The sequence below is a fragment of the Cryptomeria japonica genome, chromosome 2 (genome assembly GCF_030272615.1).
Source record: "Cryptomeria japonica chromosome 2, Sugi_1.0, whole genome shotgun sequence".
Classification (NCBI taxonomy): Eukaryota; Viridiplantae; Streptophyta; class Pinopsida; order Cupressales; family Cupressaceae; genus Cryptomeria; species Cryptomeria japonica.
The window spans coordinates 114,856,069-114,865,006 of NC_081406.1; positions in this window are offsets into that span (position 1 = coordinate 114,856,069).

Below are 8,938 nucleotides of genomic sequence, written 5' to 3' on the forward strand. Positions count from 1 at the left end.
GTTATCAATTGATGAGCTAAAGGAGCTCTATAATGAATGTTTCATAAGGCACAACACTTGTTGAAGGTTCTGCAAATGAGGTTGCAAGATAACTGGGTTAAACCTTGGAAGAAAATTTGTGGTTAAGCGCACTTGAGTTGGAATAGTACTAAGATGGGTGACCTCTTGGGAAGGCCCAAGGCTTCACCTCTGTGAACATCACCTAGATGCAATGAGTGATAAGAATACCATTCATTCTAATGACAATCGAGTTCTTTAGAACCACTAATCATGAAACATGGGTCAATGAGTTTGACTCAAAAACTACATAGTTGAATCCCGATAGCAATATTATAATTTGAATTACTGTGGAAAAATATCTCCTACTTATCAATTGATGAGCTAAAGGGGCTCTATAATGAATGTTCCATAAGGCACAACACTTGCTGGAGGTTTGGAAAATTAGGTTGAAAGGTAAGTTGTTTTAACCTTGGAGGAAACTCCGTGGTTAAGCGTGCTTGAGTTGGAGTAGTACTAGGATGGGTGACCTCCCAAGAAGACCCAAGGCTTTACCTTTGTGAGCATCACCTAGATGCAATGAGTACTAAGTGGACAATTCATTCTCATGAGAGTTGGGTTCTTCTAAACCACTGCTCATGAAACATGGATCAATGAGTTTGACTCGAAAACTACATAGTTGAATCTTGATAACAATATCATAATTGACTTGCTGTGAAAACATATCTCCTACTTATTAATTTATGAGATAAAGGGGTTGTATAATGAATGGTTCATAAAGAATAACTCTTGCTAAATGTTTTGCAAATGAGCTTGTAAGCTAAGTGGATTTAACCTTGGAAGAAACTCTGTGGTTAAGCGCACTTGAGTTGGAGTAGTATTGGGATGGGCGACCTCTTGGGAAGGGCCAAGGCTTCATCTTTGTGAGCATTACCTAGTTGCAATGAGTGTTAAGTGGACCATTCATACTCATGAGAGTTGGGTTCTTATTCAAATTACTACTCATTAAACATGGTCAGTGATTTTGACTCAAAAACTACACAGTTTTATCTTGATAGCAAAATTATAATTTGACTTGCTGTGGAAAAATATCTCCTACTTATCAATGGATGAGTTAAGGGGCTCTATAATGGATGTTTCATAAGGCACAACACTTGTTGAAGGTTTTGCAAATGAGGTTGCAAGCTAAGTGGGTTTATCCTTGGAGGCAATTTTGTGGTTAAGTGCACTTGAGTTGGAGTAGTACTTGGATGGTTGACTGCCCAAAAAGGCCCTAGGCTTCACCTCTATGATCATCACCTAGATGTAATGAGTGTTATGTGGACCATTCATTCTCATGAGAGTTGGGTTCTTCTGAACCACTACTCATGAAACATGGGTCAATGAGTTGAGCTCATAAACTACATAGTTGAATCCTGATAGCAATATCATATAACTATTGAATAAGTCACACACTTCCTTTTTATTCCCAATAATTTTGGGCTAAGACAATCCAATCGCTAGATGATTTAGGATTTTAGCATAGTTTCATATTCACACACACAATCTTTTTCTTCCTTAAGGACTTTCAATTATAGATATAAATGCTTTCACTTATCATCATATTTAGATGGGGCTACATCACATCACATTACCACATTTAATCTATCTACTACCAAATGGCTATATATTTAAGAAGACTTGCAGACACCCAAATGATAATATTCAACATAAATTTCTATTTCATTATGCATTGAATTGTTTTAGCAAAAATCTAAGAATCCAATCTACATTGTGTTTTTATTACGCATTATTTATAGTGCAACAATAAATTATATAAGTGCACCAAGATGGGGGACCAAAAGATGGTCTTAAGATGCCACTTACTATTTCTAAAATCACAAAGTTTGAACTTCTATGAGAAATCAAAGATAGTTACACTAAAAATTTGAAGATGCAACAAGAACAAGAGTTGTACTGCTTCGAATTTACTTTCTAAATTACTATTTTTTTTTACAATGGTGGAGATTAAGGGTTTCAAAAAGGGGGGCCACACAATCCTATTTTTATATTAAAAAAAATAGCATAGCATATGTTATGGCCCCCCTAAAATGTTAACTTTCTTTTAGAATTAAAGAAATCATTCTAGTTAGAAATTAGCTAACACCATGTAGTTTACGCTAGATTTTTTGGCTAATTTTTTAACGATATATGATTTTTCACTAATTTTCAAAGTGGAAACATCCTAAAAAGTAGAAATTTGAGCTTGCTCCCCACTAAATTTTTTGAAAACTAATAAAAATTTTAACATTTTTTTAATGTGTGTAGAATGGAGTCTAGTTTCTAGAAAAGTAATTTGTTTCAAATTCGATGAACAAGTAAAAATCTATACTCAAAATACCACATGTTGGTTTTTGACAAAAAATAAACATGCTAACAAAAGAAATTAAAGATTAAAACCTTAACATAATCAAGATGTGAAAAACATTATATGGTTAAATAGCTAAGAGAGAGCTTAATGTCATCATGGGAATTTTTTTTAAATTGCATTAAACATGTGCAAACATGATGGAGAGCATGAGAATAAATGTGTGAATTTTTTTTACATTTAAAAAAGAAAGGCCTTTGGCATGAAATGGTTGTCCAAACCTTTGGGTTGGATGCCTAAGGTAAATCCAACCCAAAGGGTTGAAATTTTTCAATTTAGAAAATTTGGTTACACCAAATGAAAATGCATTTTCAAATTTTGAAAATGCCAAATGAAAGGCTAGCACCAAATTGTTTGCATTGCATTAATTCTCTCTCTCTCTCTCTCTCTCTCTCTCTCTCTCCCACTTTGATTATAGCTTAGAGTTTAGGGTTTACGATTGATGATGGATAGTTGAGGTTTTACTTTTCACTCCCTCTCTATCTCCTTCCCTCCATACCCATACTTCCCTTTCACTCTCCCTCTCTTCTCTCTCTCACATTTATCTTCTCTCTCTAGATATCTCGCACCCTCTCTCTCAATCTTTCTATCCCTCTCTCTTTACCTCTCTCTCTCTATCTCATTATCCACCTCTCTCTCCCCCTCTATCTCTCTCACCTCTATCTCTCCATAGGCTCTAGATCTCTCACCTATATATATCTCCCCTCTCTAGTTCTTTCCCACCCTCTCCATCTCTCTCCCTACCTTCTTACCCATCTTTCTCTCCTTGTGAACTTCTCTCTCCCTCTCTCTCTCACCTCTCTACCTCTCCCTTTTCAAGGTCTCTTAGAAACTCCCTATCTACCTCTCTCTTTCTGTCTCCTTAGCCCTCTCTTTCACCTTGTTCTTCTCTCTCTCATCTTCTCTCTTCCTCCCCACTCTAGGTCATCACCTCTACCTCCCTCGTATAAGGTTTAGGTAATAGAGTGTAGGATATAGGGTTGAGGGTTTAGGGTAGATAGGTTTGAAGGTATTTCTTGTGTTTATGCTTCCCTCTATCTCTTCACCTCCCCCTCTCTCTCTCTCTTCTCTCTCTCACCTCTCTACCTCCTCTCTAGGTCCTTGTTTCTTCTTCTCTGCCTCTCTATATCCCCCAAGCCCTAATTATCCCCATATCTATCTCCTTCCCCCACTCTTTATCATTATCTCCCTCTCTTATTCTCTCTCCATTATCTAGGTCTTCACCTCTCCCTCCCACCCTCTTTCTCTCATCTCTAGATTTCTCCCTCCCTCCCTCTCCACCTATCTACCTCTCTATCCATGTCTCATTATCCACTCCTCTATCCATCCCCCTCTCTCTCTCTCTAGGTATTTCAACTATCTATTTGTTCCCTCTCTACTTCTCTCACTCCCTCTCCACCTCTCTCTCTATCCTCCCTTACCCCTCTCCCTTTATGAATTTTCTCCTCTTCTCTCACTTCTCTACCTCCTCTTTCCCTAGGTTTCTCAATCTCTCCATCAGTTCTTACTCCTCTCTCTCTTTTATTTGTCTCTCCTCTTCTTCTTCCCTCCCCTCTCTAGGTCATTACCTCTCCATCCCCTTTATAGGGTATGGGGTTTAGGATATATAAATTGTTTAGGTTTTAGGTAATAGAGTGTAGGATATATGGTTGAGGGTATAGGGTTGAGGGTTTAACATTTAAGGTTGAGGGAATTGGTATAGAGTTTAGGGCATTGCTTGTACTGATACTTACCTCTATCTCTCTTGTCTCTCATCTCTCTCTCCCCTCTCTTGGTCGCTCCCCCCTTTCTTCCTCTCTCCCTCTTTATCTACCCTTCCTCCTTACCCCCATCTCTCTCTCTCTCTCTCTCTCTCTCTCTCTCTCTCTCTCTCTTCATTCTCTCGATTGTCATCTCTCCCTTCCACCATGGAAATGTGGGTACTAAGTGTTTAGCTTATCATTATTTCAATATTGGATGTTGTGAGGTTTTTTTCTTAGCAATATAAAATTAATTAAAACTTACAATTAATTTATGTTTTGAAGGAACTAGACAAGGTGGGAATATAATTATTGTTGTATGGGAATCCATGAAGTCGGATTGAACAAATTCTATGAAATTTTCGTGGCTTTCCCCATATGTGAAGCTATCAACATATTTGACTTGACCAATTTAACAAACAAAATTACCATTTTTTGATCAAAGTCTCTAGCCTTTGTAAAGTTAATATTGTCCACTCACTGTAAGAGTTGTGTAAAAGAAAAAATATTCTTATAATTTTTTTTGTGGTGCCGTAGAGGTATCCCTGTGACTCATCCTAGCGATTCCGACTAGACCTTGCCTTGGGCTTGCTTTTTGCCAAGTTGGGGTGCCAATTGGGTGAGAGGAGGTGAGACTAATTCCCTAGGGATGTGCGTAATCACCCACAAACCACACACATCAATTTAACCTGGACCAATGACAATTGACCTTGGAACCTATATGGGAAGAACCCAAAGCCCTTAGCCAGCTACGTTACCCATGCGGGCTAAAAGGGTTTGTGGCAAACCAAGTGAGAATCAAACTAGAGTTGATGTGTAGCATTGAGATCATTAGCCTAACACTACGCCTCATGACTTGCCTTCACACCAACTCAGCTACACACGAACTCTTAACTTTTCCTAAAAACAAATAGAAACAAGTATGAATTAATTTAGATTAAATTAATTAAAGATACTGTATTTTAAAATAGTAAATGTTAAAGTTGAAACCCTGATGTAATAATAAAAATGTTTATAATTTTATTATAAAAGAATGAATAATTTTTTATGCTGGGGTGATTTTTAGATGCCTTAGAATTAGGAAGAGATAGTGAAAGTATATAATTCTTTTGAAGATAAAAATATTATTTTTATAAAGTGGAAGGTTAAATCTATATGTCTAGGTAAAATGTGTGCTCATCAAAATGAAATGAAGTAAAGAGATAACATTAATCGCAGGTTAATAGCAGAGAAAGATATGGTAGAGAAGGGCGAGATATAGACCCGCGTTTAGGAAGACTGTAGCAAAAGTATCGGAGTCAATACGCCATATTGACTCTTCTTTCCGTTGCCCCTACTCAATTGACGAAGACCAATATATCACCAAAATTTCGCAACGACTTCGGTTGTCTCTATCCGCTTTTCTTTAGAACATCACAGCCGCTCATGACCACAGAAAACACCCGAATTCCGTGAAACGCTTCATAAAAGGAAGTTTCAATTGCAGCCTTCTACGAGCACTTGAAGCTCTCAGATCTATTGAATATAGGCTTCCCTAGTGTGGGGAAATTTCTACGAAATAGCCCTACAAAGAGTCGAAATTGCAATGAATCCATAATATGAAATGTGGGTACTGCCTAGGTGTTTACCTTATCGTTATTTCAATAATGGAGGCTTTTTTGGCTTGCGAAAATAAAAGGTTAAATCATTTTGTTGGGATACGTGGATGCTATATCTAATCTTTACCGTATAATCGGCTTGACCAAATTCTAAGAAATTTCAGTGGCTCTCCACATATGTACAGCAATCAACTATTTGACTACAAGATTTTACCAAATCAAATTACCTTACATTACACCAATTTACCAAATAAAGTTCAAATCTTTTGATCAAGTCTATAATCTCATAAAGTTAGGATTGTCTACATTAATGGTGGTACAAAGTAAAATAAACTTTAACGAAATGTGGCTTAGAATAAATTAATGAGATTATGTGAATAATTTATAAATTAATTTAGATTAAGTGTGTCAATTTTTAGTCCAGAGACAAATGTTATCGTCTAGCCAAATTTTTGTTAGAAGTTCGGGAACTACACTAGCAAATAAATAAACTGTTTTTCCTATGGTCTGCAGCTTTTAGATTCTAAAAATAGAATTTTGGATATTTTTCTACTTTTTGTGATTGGTCCACCTTATTTTTTCTAGTGGTTTTTTATATTTTTCCATTAAAATTTAAGAAAGAAAATATCGTGACCAATGAAAAACGAGCAGGAATTTTTTTTTTAAATTTCCAAATGTTTCTAGGGTTTCGGTGGTTATGCAGTAGATTGAGAATAATTCACGTGTCAGTTTGTGACATTGGGAATTTACGACATTGACAGTTAGCATCCTCCAGAAGGTGCAAGAAATTACTACTCCCCTTGTAGCCAGTAAAAACCTTCTTCCACTCCTCCACTTCAGAGACCTCGTCCCTTGCAAGCGGCCGCTCATTCAACCAGCCTTATTGCTACTGCTCATTCAGGTAGCCTTCATCGTTGCCGCTTCTGTATGTTAATTTTTCCTTATGGACTGAGAAATAAGAATTTGAGGTCTTGATGATAAGGTATGATAAGGTCATAAATTAGCGTCCATGTGTGTACTGGGCATGAGACTAGGTTTTTGTTTTGCATGTCCATTGAACAAAGCCTAGTAATGCATATCCCATTTAGGGGTCTTAAACCATGAATAGGTAGAAATATTTTATGAAATTTGCTTCTATTTTTCTTAATGCACAAGAATTTTGCCTAAAATTCTTTTTATTTTCCACGACTTTCCACCACATATCTTACAATGTAGGATTTTTTACAACCCCTTTAAAGAGGTGGGGATAGTAGTAATGATAATAATAGCTGTGGTTTATAGGTTTCATCTACTGAGGGTTCATTTGTCATGCCAATCTCCTCTGTTGAGCATGTTCTTCTAGGCGGTATTGGTACTTACAGCATAAGCCACATTTTGACTTATGGTCAGAGCAATGGCAAATCTAAAGTCGGTCCTCCTCTGCCTCCTCCCATGGCACATGTCACTGTAATGAAAGCCAGACTAGAAATCGCAGCCAGGGTTATGTTTGCAATGAACAATTATGGTGTAGGAAGAGGATAGACATTCGCATTGTGGGAAGAATGTGTTCGCATTCTAGAAGGAAATTGAATCACTAGCCTGCATGTGAAAAGTGATGTAGCTAAAGTTTTATTTTTTTTCTTAAACTATTATTCAGTTCCCCTTCAACACAATCCATTTAATGTAGGTTAATTTTGATCATTTTTTTTTTGTTTTATGGTTATTTTGCAGATTTTGGGTATTGGTCAACTAGATAAAAAATAGACATGTCGTTCATTGCCAAGAATGCATTCAGTTTCAACTCGGTTGATGTCAATCAACAATCAATTCCTTCCTCAAGCAAGGGAGTACATGTCATGGTAAGTGCACCAAGATGGTGAACAAAAAGGGGTATAAGTGGCCACTTTTTTCTTCTTTTTTTTTTTTTTTTTTTTTCTAAATTTTTTTTCTTCTTCTGAAAACAGGTAAACCCGAACTTCAAAGAGCTATTTGAAGGTCATGGACTCAAAACTAGGAGTTGAGAAAATAATAAGAATTGTAGTACTCTGAATCTAGATTCTAAACTACTATTTAAAAAAAAAATTGGATAAGATTAAGAGGGTCAAACCTTTCATGCACAAAAAACTATTCCTGATTTTTTTTGGAAAAATATAACATAGCTATTTTCGTGCGCTGCACAAAATATATAGTTAGATTTAGTATTTTACAAAACCCTTTGGTGGGATGATAGGTAAGAGTGAGATCTAGAAGTTGTGTATTTTTTTGTAATTTTTAGTTGAGTATTTTATTTTCTATGATTTTTGGAAATGACAGCATCCTAAAAATTTGGTACCTGTTCGTGCGATGGGCATAACTTGCATCAAAATAATAAAAAATGCAATTTTTTAAAAAAAGTGTATAGAATCTAGTGTAGAACAATAATATATAATTTAATTTGGCCAAGTATATAAAAAGTTATTGAAAAAATGGTAGACATATGTCTGTGAGGACTGTTAAGGCACTGATAAAGAAAATTAAAGTTTACTATGCTAATGTTGTCCAAAACTAGAAAAATTTATATGGTCAGAAAACTAAGAAGATGTGTGAGATTATAGTGGTAATTTTAGAAATACCACTTGATCATTTGTAAACCCAATGACGATGAAGTCAAGAAATCATGGTGGAGGATGAAAAAACGTGTAAAGGAACAAAAAAGGGGGGAAAATGGGCTTGCAAGTCTTAGGGTCATTTTCCAACCCTCTTACCAAGCCAAAACCTGCATGGGTTTTGAAAAACCAAAACTACTATTCGCAGTTCTAAATAACCCGTACGTATAGGAAACCGAGTCGTATTTAGTTCTAGGTTGTTATTGGTAACAGGGTCGGTGAAAAGAGCACATATGTCAGCTTTACCTATGTCCTTTTTCTTCACTTGATCATATGACAACCCATCCGCATAAAATGTTCGACATCTATCCCTCCATGAACCCCATTTCGTAACCTCCCTAGATACCTCATTTGCACTATTAGCCATTGTTTTTAGTGTTCTGGCAAGGGTTGAGTGGTGCTCAAGCATAGAGGTCCTCAACCTATTCACCAATATAGAAATTTGGGCACTATTTTGCGTAAGGCGATTGATGACATCATCTTGTGTGGCATCTACATGATCTAATGGAGGACGTGGAGGGTTTCGGGGTGGTGGTGGTTGCTGGGGAGCAACATTTTCAGGATTTTGAGGGT